Source organism: Microcaecilia unicolor, chromosome 1 (assembly GCF_901765095.1).
Source record: "Microcaecilia unicolor chromosome 1, aMicUni1.1, whole genome shotgun sequence".
Lineage (NCBI taxonomy): Eukaryota > Metazoa > Chordata > Amphibia > Gymnophiona > Siphonopidae > Microcaecilia > Microcaecilia unicolor.
This window is the reverse complement of record NC_044031.1, coordinates 319,322,857-319,338,580: the sequence shown is the minus strand read 5'-3', so window position 1 is coordinate 319,338,580 and position 15,724 is coordinate 319,322,857. Positions and strand designations below refer to the sequence as shown.

The window sequence follows — 15,724 nt, the reverse complement described above, 5'->3', positions numbered from 1 at the left end:
ATCAGAAGACACATGCATCCCTAGCCTGGGATGCGTGCCCCTTTACCTTGAGGAATTCATGCAAGTGGACCACTCCCCTATCTCTGCACAGGAAAAACAGGCGTGGTGGACATTGAATTTATGCCTCTACTCTGGTGAGAAAGGACATTATGTACTTAAATGCCTTAAAAGGTCTGCATCTTCAGGCCTACTTTTGGCTGGGGGTGTGGTGCTAGGCTCGTCCCCGGCACTCAGTTCCTAGTCCTGGCAGTGCTGGATTTAGATTAAGGGAAGAAAATATCAAGGTTTTCTTAGAATCTGGTGCAGGTGGGAACTTCATAGACGAAGCTCTTGTTCGGCATTTTAAAATTCCTACCCAGGATTTACCTAAGATCATTCTAGTCTTCTCGGTATATGAAAATATTCAAGGACATCTTAAAAGCCAGACAGTTCTCCTACAACTGAGCATAGATGGCTACAGGGAGGCCATCATTCTTTATGTCCTCCAGACATCCATGAAGCCCATCTTCTTGGGTTTGCCATGGTTACAGAAACACAACACAACCATAGAATCACCACCCAACATTCTTTGGGCTCCATGATGCCTGCTGTCACCTCAGCCACTATTGATATTCTTGATGATTTGCCCCAGACCAGTGGGGTTTGGGCCGGGATATGCCCTGGGCAGCAAGCAAAGACATGTCCTCCTTGTCAGGACAGCAAGTATGCCATTAATCTCCTGCTGGGAAAGGGGCCTCTTCGGGGTAAGGCTTGCTCACTCCTAGCATCCAAGACCCAGACCATGGGTGTCTATATGGCTAGATATCTACTGAAGGAGATTCCCAACCTCTTACTTCATGTATTACACTCAAAGAACCGGTCCCTGGATACAGGGTCCAGGACATCCCTGATTCCAGGGGCATTATGGTACCGAGGACAGCTCTTGGAAGTCTGCAGGCCACTGTTTTACCCTGCTGCTTATTGAAAGGGTCCATCGTACACTTCCATGTAGACCCAAGTCAAGACTGTAGGGAGGAGGGTCTTTGGGGAGGAGGTACTGTCATGGCCGCCACCGTGCCCCGCACCCTGATTCACCTTCCTCCACAATGCTCTTCTGGGCGGTGGTCCATCCTCATGCTGCAGCTCTGTATACCGGCTGATGCTAGCTTCCCAAGGTGCACACGCCAATGAAGTCTTTATATGCTCCAGTGGCAGCAACACCGAGGAACCCTGCGGGGAGCATCACTTCCTGCCAAGAAGAATTTAAGGAGGCTCCTGGCTTTGTTCCAGCACCTTTGCAACACTGATCGCCTAGTCCTTGTTAGTGCTGTAGCCTTGCCTTGTCTCCTTGTATCAGTCTGCCGTACCTTGCTTCCAAGCCTGCCTCGCCCTGTCTTCAACCCTGCCTCGGCTTTGTCTTTAGCTCCTGCTAAGCCTTGAGCCTAGTTCTGTCTGCCCTGTGCCAAGTCTGGGTGACTTGTCTGCCACCAGTCAGGGCCCAGTTAACCCTTGGGTTGACTGGGTAGCGCCAACTCTGTGTGTCTCAAGGGCTCATCTTTCCTGAATCATGGCAGAAGTCAATATGCCTTCTTCCTTATGGGGATTTAATTATGTTTTTGCACTGGTCAAACAGATCCAGAAGCCTGAAGAATGGTCTGTTCTTCACTAAGAACAAGCCTGCAGCCAACACCTCAATCCTAAGACCCAGAGAAAATAATGACTTTACCAGGTTGCTATCACTTCCTGCTTTTAAAAACAGAATTGCTACATTTTGCACAGATTATAACCACATATTTCTACCTGTTTCCTGAATGATCTCTGGTTTCTCCTCTGCTGCTACTGTTACCAGTCTTGCTGATCCCTCATCCTGCCCTTTTATTCTAACCCTCACTCCATTCCCGCACCTCTGTCACTATCCCACAGTACTGCTGATTCCCAGCATCACCCCTTCCCCCCTCCAGAATGGCAGCATTAAGTGATGTATCTGACCTCTATCCATTCTCTTTTGATCACTTGATGGCAGTTTCTGGGTTTCAAACTGAAAGACTGCAGCCCTGCTCCTAGACTGAGGACTTCCTTAAATTATTCTCTGAAGATAGACCTGAAGACTGCTATTTTTTTCTTGGTTATGAAGAGAAGAGACTCATTTAAGGTGCCAAAGAACCAACCCTCTAGGTTTGTTACTTCAATAAAGTATGCCAGGGAGCGCTTAAACTTTACTTCAGCAAGAAAATCAGCTCTATTGTTGCTGCCCCTGGCTAACTTGTCAAACAGTTTTACAAACTAAAATGGTCCTTTTGCTGCAGAAAGAACTACAACCAAATACAAAGCTCTGGAACGGTCTTATAGGCAAGAGTAGCCTTGTGGTTAGATAAATAGGGAAGCCAGATTCAAATCCCACTGTGGTTCCTTGTGATCTTGAACAAGTCACAACTCTCTTCTGCCTCAGGCACAAACTTACTCTTGACTGTAAACCCTTTGTGGCCAGGAAAATACCTAAAGGATCTGAATGTGCACAATGAGCTACTACTGAAAAAAAAGGGCATAAGTAAAAGGAAAAAAAAAGAAGAAAAAACAGCTAACACCCACATACCACAAAAAGGCCTGAAGAAATCCTTCTAAATTCCAATCCATGCTTGTGGTGTATTAACAGTATGCATAAATTGTGCTCTGACCGGTAATTATAGAACAACTTCATGGAGGTGTGACTAGATCTCACTTTAGAGTGACTTATCTGCCAGAAGCCCACTTCAAGTTCTTTTATAATTGCAGGTGAGAAATGCTAAGGGTTATGTTTATTAAAGCTTAGTGTGCACCGGCAGACAGTAACGTGTGCTAAGTGCCGCATAGCTGTTTATATTCCTGTGGGCCCTGTGGCATTTAGTACATGCTAATGTCTGGCCGCACATGCTACGCTTTAGTAAACCTGGCCATACACGTGGTTTGCTAATAAAAAGGAAGAATCCTAGGAAAGAAATGCAAGGAAAACAAACATACACAAAACAGTAACATCTGTTATTTTTATTGTGTTCATCATATTCAGCTTTCTTCATTTCACATAATAAACTTAAAAGTTTACTCTAAATAACTAACAGATAAAAATGGTTTTGGTAATTTTATTCACAAAAATGTACATACAATTTCTATCTAAGAAACATAACACTGACTTGACTGGGAGGATACTAATACTATAATTGTGCAAGTAGCTTATCTAATGCCATCTTTTTCATCTCAGATTCGATCTATAGTGAAGAGTTCACTTTTTAACCTGCGCTTACTTAGTAAATTACACCCGCTCATTTCTCAGAATGACTTTCAACAGGTACTACAGAGTTTGATTTTGTCTGGCTTGGACTAGTATAGTATTTGCTATGTTGGGTTGCCTGCACTACGTATGCAGGCATTGGAGGTAGTGATGAATTTGACAGTTCGTTTACTGTATGGGATGTCTAAGTGTGATCATGTTACCCCTTGTTTTCAAAAATTGAACTGGTTATTCATGCACGATAGGGATAAGTTTAAGCTCTTGATGATGGTTCATCATTGCATGCATCATGATTCATCTCCTCTTAATTCGTACTGTCCGAAATGGGTACTTTGGTCCGACAATACATGCTTGTTGGAGATCCCAGGTTTTTGGCTGTTTTGTTTGGAGGACACTAGGCAACATTTTTTTTTTTAATGTAGCAGGTCAGACAGAGTGGAACAAACTCCCTGAACCCCTTAGGACCCAGAAGAATTCAGGATTGTTTAAAAGATTGCTATAACAGCATTTGTTGTTGCAGGCTAAAAATTGACTTCAGCAGTTGATGGACACAGTACAGTGATGAGTCTGTATGTATTATATTTGATTAATTTTGCTTTGTAATGATTTTATTATTATGTATGCTTAATTTGTACACTGCTTTGGACAAGAGTGGCATATAAATGGTAATAAATGAAATGACATAAAAATATAGGGACCCTTTCACAAAGATGCAGCAAAAAGTGGCCGAAGCATGCCTTTATTGGGTCTTTCCGACATGCTAAGGACACTTTATGCCACTGCCAGAAAATGGCCAATTTTCTATTTTCTGCATTAATGGCCACACGCAAATGTTGCCATTAGCACACGGGCTCCTACCACCACCCATTTTCTAGGTAAGAACTCATGTACTAAGCATATGCTAATTAACAATGTGGCTGTGCTGATTAGTGCAGACATGCCCCCAGAGGAAAAACTAAATTGCATTTTTTTAGTGCACCAGTAGCTCATGCACATGTTACAAGTAGCACAGGACACCTCAGCGTGCCCCATGGTATGCCATTTTAAGCTGCAGTAAGAATGTGCTAGTGCTTACCGCAGCTTGGTTAAAGGGACCCATAATTTGCAATTATAGCCCCTAGGTAGTAGATTTTGGGTTTTTTTTTTAGTAGGGTGCCAGAATGTGCCTTTCTTGCAGTAACAGACGGAATATTCTGGATCACTGCTCCCTCCAGAACAGTGCCAGTCAACCTAATGAAGGGGTGGTCTATTGGGTGAAAGCTACAGTAGAAAGCAGAGGAGGAAGTATAAAACCTGAATATGAGAAGGTGCCCACGTTCTTCCCTTTTTCTTACAGAGGGAAGTCCAAGTAAAGATATAATGGGAAGAGTGTTGGATTTTCCAACTGGACCGTGGCCCTTTAATTGGAGACCAAGAGGAGGAGAAGAGAAAGGAAAGGCCAAGAGTGGGACCTGCTTCCTATAAGAAAGGAGTGTGACGAAAAAGAGGGGATAGAAGTCTGGTCCATAGCTGAACCCCCAAGGCATGATGTGTCTGGAGGAGGAAAAAGGAGACATCATCGGGGAGGATTCTGTCCAAAGAGAGAAATGAGGAAAGTAAGGAAGGAGTAAATCTACAGCAAGTTCAACATCTAACAGGGGGAGATGTTTGGGGGTGCTCTGAAAAAGTGATAGCACCTGGTGATGACCTGATGTGATAGGAAGGTGGGACCAACTCCACATGTTTTCAGTTTTGAATCCTTACATTTATTAGTTATTATTTATCTTTTCTTCTGAAGAAGGAAAAGGGGATGGGATTGGAAATACCACCTTTCTGTGGTTACAATCAAAGCAGTTTACATATTATATAAGGTACTTATTTTGTACCTGGAGCAATAGAGGGTTAAGTGTCTTGCCCAGAGCCACAATGAACTGCAGTGTTTGTTCCCAGGCCACTGCAATAACCACTTCGGAACCAAAAGGACAGCTGGGAACTAAGCTGGCAACCCTTGTTTCTTTTTACTCTCTATTTTTACTTCTGTCAGCCCCAGGGGACAGCTGTAAACCAGATGGCAACCCCTGAGCTTTCTCCTTCTCTTAAGCCTAAAGAGCTGGGAGCCAAGACTCCTGATGGGGCCCAACATGGGAAACCAACCCTGTGCAGTTATTATATTTTCATTACTGGTCCAATCCAGGGAGGGAAAAAGCCGTAAACCCCTCCCCAAACTCCACACTTTACACTTCCTCCAAAAGCTATGGCTTCAGTTCTGTTGGTCTGCTTCCCCAGAACAGACCATCTCTCCATTATCATTAGCAGGCACTAAACTGAAGTAGGGACCTAGAATGTCCCTCCTGCAATTGCACAGGAAGACCCATTTGACGTCCTGTTACACATGGTATACACAAAACAAAAAACCATACTGAGGCTTAGTTTTAGTTCTTTTAAATGTAGTGTCCTACTGCTGCACCATTTGTTTCGTCATCGTTGAGGCTTGGCTTGTGCTTTGCATGCACCTCACTTTGGTGTTTTTTGATGCACTATTATTTGTTTACTGGACATAGTGCTCAGCATTTTTGGACTCATAACATTCATCAAAATTGTTTTGTCTCCTGATGCAGGCACACTGTGGTGCCGAAACGCAGACTGGATCAAATCTTTATCATTTTACTGTATATTTAATAAAATCCTTCGTTGGAACTACTGGTCCACCCCCTTCTTTTTGGTTGTGGTTTGATTTTGCCTTTTCAACTAAGGGGTTGTTATCTCTTTCCTCTGGATACACAAAACCAACCCATTTGAAGATACTACCCTATGAATGATCCTCATCAAGTTGCCATTTTTAATCATTGCACAACTTCTTGTATCCCTATAACATAAAATAATACTTCTATTTTATGCTTTTGTCTTCTGATTTGCTATAGAAGTCAGGTTATTTGCAAAAATCGTTGGCTCGCATTTAAGTTCAATGACACACTGGCACACATATATATGCAAGACTCCCATACAAACCCAGATTACTATGATGCATTAGGTTCATGCCCATTTCATTCTCAGCTACTCAGTAGAAGATTTAAGATTTTCAAATTGTGTCAAGACGCTACAGCACTCAATTTTGTTTTTGCAGTGAACTATCTCATGCAGTCAGAATTCACAGTAATAAATCCGTCTGAACAGCCAAAACACTATGCAAAGTTCACATTAAATAATTCAAAGTAATTCTTCCTAAATCAATCAGTTACTCACATATTTTTCATAGTCCAGTTATAATAAAAAAAACTATAACAGTGCAAGTAACAAATTGGCATGTAGTCTCTTACCCAGGACTACATACTATCTATCTCACCCTGTTATTTTCTGTTCACCTTTTTCTGTGCGAATGAATCACTGCATATCCATTTTGTTTTCTGACAGGGAATCAATATAACCTTGTTCTTCGAGACCCTCAAATGTTTTGGTCTTATTATTCACAGTGACATTCATCCTTGCTGGACAGAGCAATCTAGACCTTGCTTTTATATTTCTTCATTGCTCTCATATTGCCAGAGACATCAACCCGCTCTGTGCTGTGACTTTATTTGATTCTGTGATAATCTAAACTTTCTTCCCTCATCCTCCAAACAGTATGAAATACTATTTTCTGAGTAAACTAATTCATGAGATTCTCTTTCCATATGAAATAAAGATAGCCTCCCGGGACCGAATAAAGTATAAATAACCAGACAAAGCACAAACTCCAATTCTCTCCCCCTCCCTCCCCAGAAAATTGCAAGAATGTATTCACTGGGAAAGCAGACTCTCAATCCCAATGTAAAACAGTAGGGGTTCACCCTAGCTCCTAAATTCAGAGTGAATTGATAAGAAACTTTGGCAGATGAGATAGTGCATATTTTTGTACCCCTGACTTCCTGCCTGCCTGTTGGCCTTTGGTGGAAAGGGGTGGAGTCTCTCCTAGCTAGGGAAGATGAACTGCAGACTATGAGATCTGGTGGCAGAAATCACTAAGAACTAGGATGCAACCTTTGGTGATGAAAACCTCTCCCAAGGAGGAATAGCTTGTCATATTTTGCTGCTGCTTAAAGGCATCTGGAATGAACAGCCCAGCAAGAGGTGATCCATCAGCAGAGAAAAGACCTGTCCTGATGGAAGTAAGTCCAGCAGCAGAGCAGATCAGACACATGAAGATTAAGGTTGCCAACTAGATCCAGATTTGTCCAACAGGGTTGATCCAGTCCTGTGCTTACCCCACTGCATTGAAGGAACTTGTGGTTCTGACTTCCTCATTGGATTCCCTAAGAAAAGCAAGGCTACAAGTCCCTGCATGCATTGGGGTAAGCCCATCACTAGATCAACCATCACACAAATCTGGATCCAGTTGGCAAACCTTATGGAGATATGTTAACAGAAATTAGAAAAATTAGCAAATTTGGCAACAGTATAATAATGGGTGATTTTAATTACCCATAAACTAATAATATAGCCAAATACTTTTATTGTGACTTCTCTGTTTGAACAAAAAGCCAAAATATTAGTGGAGAAAAAAGACATCAGAAATAAGAGTCCATAAGAATCTAACATATGCAACATGACTCTGACTTTTTCAATCATGGCTCAATAAAACTCTACTATTCAATCTCAAATAGTTAAATTTTTATAACTGGCAAACAAAAAATGTTCAAACAGATAATAGCCATCCAGCAAACTATAAGACCAGTTCAATATGAGCTTCCACTTCTGTTTCTGATAAGCTACCACTTATCTGTAACAAAGGAGTAGAACACTCCACAACTTCTTGTACAGTTTATGAGTTTCTAATGAAATGTATTTATTACATTTATATCCCATCTTTATCCAAGGCAGGTAACAATAGTCATGTGCATAGTCTTAATCATCACATACATATCAGGCATATTTTCTAAGCACTTAGCCTTCCAAAGTTCCATAGGTTTCTATGGAACTTTGGAAGGCTAAGTGCTTTGAAAATGAGCCTGATCGTCTTAAATAGTAGTCACGTACATAGTCGTAAACAGTGGTGTAGCTACAGGGCCATGGGGGCCTAGGCACCCCCAAATTGACTCTAGGGCCCCTGGTTTAGCTGGCGCAAGCTCAGTTTCATTAAGATGAGCATGCACAATGACTGAAAACAGAACAGGGTGCCAGACAATGTGAGACCAGCGCGGCACAAACGATTTAGCTGGTGGGGGTTTGGGGACCCACGCCAGACAAGGTACCTTCGCAGTGGCGAGGGGGGGGGGGCCAGAAGCGGTGGCAGGACAGCGGCAGAGAGGCAGCAGGAGGGCAGAAGCAGGGAGGTGGTAGCGGCCGCGGGGGGGGGGGGGGGCAGAAGTGGCAGCAGGAGGGTGGCAGCGGGCCAAAATATGCCCCCCCTCCTGTTGAGGTCTGACTATGCCCCTGGTTATAAACAATAGTCACATACATAGTCAAATAATCATATACATAGTCTTACACAATAGTAATATACATGTTCTTATGCAATAACTACCTACATAGTTTTAGATGGGTAGCAGTCGCAAACATATGCAGATGAAATTTGATCAGTGGAATGGTTGTAACCAAAAAGAGACAACAGAAAAGAAAAAAAAAAGAGGAAAAGAGTCGCACAGATGAGTTCTCATTTTGCTGAAAAGGCTTTTACAAACATGCGTTTTTTAAATTTTTTTATTTATTTAACAATTTACATATATTAAAACAAGCAAAAATCTACTTGTCAAGTAAATAACATCATTGTTCAAATATATAAAGAAACAAATTAATATTCAAGTAATTACAGACAGTATGTTACTTAAAGTCCTCATTGGTGAGATTCAAAATTTTTAATATGGATTCTGAAAAGAAATAATTAAGGAAGCTTTTCTTTATCGGGTGCTCATAACAGATACCTTCTCCTATATATAGGGCTATATATTAATTACTCCCTTGTCCTTTTGTAGCCAGGAACGAAGAAAGTTGTGCCGGCTCATAAAACACATATTTATTAGATTGATATTTTACTAGGCATTTGCACGGGTACTTTAGAAAAAACGTACCTCCTAACTGAATTACACCAGGCCTCATAAGTAAAAATCTCTGTCTATGTTTTTGAGTCTCCTTGGTCACATCAGGGAAGAGACTAACTCTTAAACCAAGGAAGCTCTTATCTTTATTTTGGAAGAAAAGTCTCATCAGCCAGTTTTTGTCTGGTGACAAGGCTACTGTGGCAATTAAAGTAGAAGCTTTAACTAGGTCAGTATCTGAGGATTCCAATATCAATGAAATATCTAATTCTGAATTTTCTTGAGACACTTGGTGTTTCAGGGGCAGGTAATATATTTGTGTAAATGGTGGGACCATTTCCTCTGATACACCAAGTATCTCGGTAATATACTTTCTGAGCATTTCTCTTGGTGGAACTCCAACTTTTTTAGGGAAATTTAAAAAGCGAATGTTGTTATTTCTGGTTACATTCTCCAAGAATTCAGTTCGTCTCCTCAAGGCAATTAAATCCTTAATCATAGTCTCCTGGTTTCAATGAACCTCTTTCAGTTCTTTTTCCAATTCCACTTGCCGATTCGATATTGTCTCTACCCTGAGTTCAGTCTGTTGAACCTTTTGGTCCAATTTAGACATATCTTGAGATAATTGTTTAATTTGTGGGCTTAAGGATTTCCCCAAATCCACAATCAAGGTATATAGAGTCTCTAATGTAATTTCAGCAGGTTTCTGAAAGTTAGGAAATTGTACCTCTGCAGCTACAACAGCGGTCCGTTGTGCTCTATCTCCAGCCACAGCTTCCATCCGGTCCTGAGTATTGGATGTTATTTCTCCCCCTCGAGAGGCACCTTGTTCACAAAAAAGGTCCACACTGTCCGCAGTTGGACTCTCCTCCTCGGCCCGCTGAACGACTACACTCTTCGGTGGCGTCCTGCTGGGATCCGGCATCGACGTGCTCGCTCCCGAGGGTTGCGGGGGAGGCGCCTATCATCGGGGCTGAGCGATAGCTCCAGTCCAGCGGTCTCCGAAGTGTTACCATTTCCACCCGATCGACCTAGCGGACCTGCTCCCGATGTCGCTGGTATCTGTGTTCCACGAAGGTAATTAATCATAGTGGATTGAGAAAGAAGATTTTGCCATCATGGGGCAGCAGAGGAGGACAAGCGGCCCCTTCTCTTCGGCATTTTTATTCTCAGAGCTTGCTGGGCATCCGATCTAGTCAGCGGCCATTTTGAATCTCCTACAAACATGCGTTTTTTAGTAACCGCTTGAATTGTTGCGAATCTCCACATTATATATAGCTGATATTCCTTTTCTATATTATCTGTTGATTTCAATTACCCCAATAATGACTGGTTAAATGCCACATCAGGGAGTGCTAGGGAGGTAAACTTCCTAGACGTATTAAATGACTGCTTCTTGGAGCAACTGGTCCAGAAACCGACAAGAGAGGGAGCCATATTGGATCTAGTCCTCAGTAGAATGCAGGGCTTAATACAAGAGGTAACAATGTTGGGTGTGCTGGGTGTCACGTTTTCAAAGCAGGAGTTAGGTCTGCTCTTTGCTGTGCCTACCACACAGTTCTTGTAGGCATACGCCAGCAACGTTCAGATTCCTTTGCCAACCAGTCCTCAAGACTAGCGGTGTGCATATGATTTGCATACTGTTGGTGGTTGAGCACTGATCGGTAATTCCAACTTGGTGTTCAGCCAGTGTCTTTCCAGCGCACTTCCCTACAGTTCCAGACCCCAACACCCCTCAAAACCTGAAAGCATCCCACAGGGTCCGGTGGACCCTCATTCCCCAAAAAATACATTGGTAGTTCAGAGAACCCACTGACCCCTGCTCCCCAGTTGAACACCGGTCCTGGTGGCCTAGTGCAATCTCATCCCCCTGACCCCCTCCACCCACCTGAAGAAGCGAAAGTGAAACGGAAGTGCTCTGTTGAGCAAAAGCCAAAGTGAAGCTAAGTTGCCTTTCAGGCTTATTTTCGAATGAGACGGGTGCCCATCTTTTGACACAAATCGGAAGATGAGCATCCTTCTCCCAGGGTCGCCCAAATCAGCATAATCGAAAGCCAATTTTGGGCACCCTCAACTGCTTTCCGTTGCAGGGATGACCAAAGTTCTCGGGGGCGTGTCGGAAGCGTACCGAAGGCGGGACTGGGGCGTGCTTAACACATGGGTGTCCTCGGCTGACAGTGGAAAAAAGAAGGGTGTCCCTGAGGAACACTTGGGCAACTTTACTTGGTTCTTAATTTTTTACGACAAAGCCTCAAAAATGTGCCCTCAATGACCAGATGACCACCGGAGGGAATCGGGGATGACCTCCCCTTACTCCCCCAGTGGTCACTAACCCCCTTCCACCCTAAAAAAAATTTTAAAAATATTTTTTCCAGCCTCTATGCCAGCCTCAAATATCATACCCAGCTCCATCACAGCAGTATGCAGGTCCCTGGAGCAGTTTTAGTGGGTACTGCAGTGCACTTCAGGCAGGCGGACACAGGCCCATCCCCCCCCCCACCTGTTACACTTGTGGTGGTAAATGTGAGCCCTCCAAAACCCACCACAAACCCACTGTACCCATGTGTAGGTGCCCCCATTCATCCCTAAGGGCTATACTAGTGGTGTACAGTTGTGGGGAGTGGGTTTTGGGGGGCTTAGCACACAAGGTAAGGGAGCTATGCACTTGGGAGCTTTTTCTGAAGTCCACTGTAGTGCCCCCTAGGGTGCCCGGTTGGTGTCCTGACGTGTCAGGGGGACCAGTGCACTACGAATGCTGGCTCCTCCCATGACCAAATGGCTTGGATTTGGTCATTTTTGAGATGGGTGTCCTTGGTTTTCATTATTGCCAAAAATCGGGGACGACCATCTCTAAGGTCAACCTAAATGTTGAGATTTGGGCGTCCCCGACCGTATTATCGAAACGAAAGATGGACACCCATCTTGTTTCGATAATACGGGTTTCCCTGCCCCTTCAAGGGGACGTCCAGCGAGAACTACCTAATTTTATAAGTCTTCTAGAAAAGGTTTACAAAATTACCCCCATAGAGTAGGTGTAAATTTGTGTGTCAGCACTGCACGGCATGAGGGCTGATCTGGGAGTCTATTTTAAAAAGACTCGTAGGCACCTGTGTTGCATTAATAAAGCAAGCACCTTTTTGAACTTCTCACATAAAATCAAGCCCTAAATGAATAGACATTTCTAATATCTTTTTGTCTGTTTAACCCAAAATAATCTCTGTGCCAAAAAACTTCAGAATTAGATTTTTTTCCTTGCAAAGTTAAAAAGTCAACTTGTTTTCATTATCAATTTTAAACAAGTATTTTCTATCCTTAGCTGTTAATATACAACACCCTCCTAAATTATGTTCAGCAACTGCAGGAGTTAAATACGTTTGTGGTAATGGTTTGGTTCTGAGGCAGAACAGCTTCAGTTATCAATTCAGCAGAAATAATTACTTGCCAAGTTGAACAGTAGGTCATCTTAAAGTATCGCACAACCAGAATCTAAAAATATTACCACAGCTGCACCAATTAAACTGAAAAAGAGAATGCATGAATACTTTGCCTCTTTGAAACAGACCCTGTAAGACAGGCATCTTTCTAGAAAAATATACAATTATCTATTAGAATGTATTTTTTCAAAATACACTTGCAAAATAATGCCAGCGGCCCATTAATTCACCCATGCCTTTCAATGCCTTTGCAGAGACGTAAGCATTACCACTACTTGAACAATGCCACTATACCTTTATCCCAAGCTCCCTTTACAGAATACTTTTAGATCTTCTGATTAAATACTTACTCTCCAAGCACCAGCATGAATGTAACTCATACCAAATTTATGCTGTTGTATATATCACTTCACAGGGCAGATTTACCAAACTGGGCAGACGGTGCCTCAGCACAGAAATACAACCAACACAATTTTGCCCCCAAGTCACAGATAGTATTTTATCAATCCCAAGCTGCACATAATTTAACTCTATAATCCTTCCGTAAGGCATGAGCTTGGCAGCAGCATAAGGAGTCTCTGGAGATCTCTATACTACTGAATTTCTGTTGCAGGACAAAAAAAAAAGAGAAGATTTTGTTTGTGCATCCCTATGATATAATTATTGGTTTCATGGTACCATGTGACAAATTTAAATATAAACATATCTTCCCTAGTGGTATCCTTACTAGGTAACAGGTCTCTGTAAAAGGGTTGTACTATGCACTGCTGTTACAAAAATATACCATTTCTGTCACAGCACCACATAAAGGATTGCTGCGTTGGTTTATTCCCGCTTTCGTGTGAGTGAGAGACCACGAGTATATGCACAGATTTTTTAGTTGGATTTTGAGAAGGTAGGAGCTTTTCCCTTCTGCTCCTCTGCATTTGAACTGCAGATCGAATATCTTGGAGAGTGATTAACAACTAGCTCATGTCCAGTGGTTAGAGAGTCTCCCTGGGAGTAATTTTCTTTTGTTAGCAAGTTTCCTTTCCAAGAGGTTGCCAAAGACCTAGGAGGAGGCCTCAGATCTAGGGCCCTTTCTCTTGCAAGACAGGCCATCACAGCATTTTCTTTTTCAAAGAGATTTTGTTTTTCTGACTGGAACCATTTCTGTCACCTGTGTCAGTGCGAGAGACTCAGTTGCCCAAATAGGAAAAGAGGACGAGAAGGAGCTTTATGCATCTGGTACAGGAGAAGTGTCCACAAGGTAGAAAGGAGGAGAGAAGTGCACTGGAGAGTTCAAGATCAAACAGTGGATACAGGTACAGAGCGAAATCCTTAATCAGACAGGAGAATCTCCCCTGCCCAGTCCTCCTCCAGCTCCACAGGATGGGCTTCAACTATATCCAGATGGCAGACAAAGCCTCAAATTTGTCCTCCAATCTATGGATCACCAGTTCAGCATTCTCCAGCTTCGCAGCCCTACACTACCTCAGTATGGTTTCATAGTTTGTATTTATTTATTTATTTGTTGCATTTGTATCCCAACTTTTTGCAGGCTCAATGTGGCTTACATAGTACCATAAATGGCGTTAGCCGATTCCGGTATGAACAAGGTGATATTGAGGTACATGAATGGTAAAGACCATTGGGGGGGAACTTAGAGAGGGAGAGGAAGGATTCAGATATGTCCAGTTATGGTCTTTGGTTACGTTATGTCGCTGGTATCCCTTGCCAGTCAGGACTTCAGGATATCCAAAACGGAGTATGCATGAAAGAGATCTGCACACAATAGAGGCAGTGTATGCAAATCAAGATCATGCATATTCATTGTGGATATCCTGAAAAAGTTAGGCTCCCCTTCAGCCCTGGTAGTTTGGGCATTCAGCCCTGGGCTGGCGGTGTGCTGCTCCAGTGGGGAATCTGCTTCGACAGGTCTCCCTCCTACTTTAGACATTTTAGCGCTGAGTAGATGTCCTTAATAAAGGGCACCACTCTTGGTTTTATTTGCTTTGGCATTATGTCAGGAGGAGGGGGGTAGAAAGAAATCAATAAGTAGTGGTGTTGTTGGCCATGGCCCCAATGTATCCTACCTCCAAAGGGCATGGGCATGGAGAAATGTGCTCACTGAAGCAGACATCAAGGTGCTGATCTCCCAGCTGTTCCGTTCCGGCTCCAGCACAGAGTCCTCCTCCAACGATAAGGAGCAGCTCCATCAGGGGCCACGCTATCAGCTGATTCTGTGATTCTGTCCCCTCTGCTGACTGGCAAGCTCTGAGGAACCCTGCCACTACACTGCTGCCACACCTGCCTGCCTCTCTGTTCCTCTGGCAACAGCATGGTTAAATGCACTCCATCTAGCATGCAGTTATGCAAGGGGAGCCTCCGTTGCAGTGCATAATTTAAAAGGCAACGGCACCCCCAGCTTCTACATTCCTCCTTACCCTTGGGGGACCTCTGGATTTTGTGTGCCCCTGCTGGTAAGGCACTTTGCATGGGCCATGGTGGTGGGGGGAGCTGGTAAAGATGGAGTTCAGCATAGTGCAGCCATCTTGGCTGCAAGCTCCACTGAAATTATGGGTCATCAATACATTATTAACCTACGTGTGGCTCCAGTGACATTATTATCCCCCTGGATGTCTCTGATTTTTGCTGATTCATGTATGCAACCATGTATTATGAATGCTACACCCATGGTACAAACTGGAGTGGAGCAGTAGCCTAACGGTTACAGCAGCAGGCTGAGAACCAGGGAAGCCTAGTTCAAATCCCACTGACACTGCTTGTGATCTATGGTGAGTCATTTAACCCTCCATTGCCTCAGGTACAGTGTAACTGTAAGCCCTCTGTACACATGGAAATACTTTGTAATGTGCCTTGAGCTACTACTGAAAATGTGGAAGATAAATACAAATCCTCTCATCCCTCATATTAATGTTGAACAAATATTTTAGTAAAGTTTGTTGAGACACCTCATTGGAGTTGACCGTTTACTAGTACACCGCTAGAAGCAACACTGCCTCATACTTTGGTTCCTAGAGGTGAAACTTCCTTCTCAACAGAAAACACATACT

General features: G+C 43.1%; 1 protein-coding gene across 1 annotated transcript in view; it reads right to left on the bottom strand.

Annotated features, from left to right (window-relative positions):
• FARS2 (phenylalanyl-tRNA synthetase 2, mitochondrial) overlaps positions 1-15,724 on the bottom strand; it is a 1,053,072-nt gene that overhangs the window by 309,448 nt on the left and 727,900 nt on the right.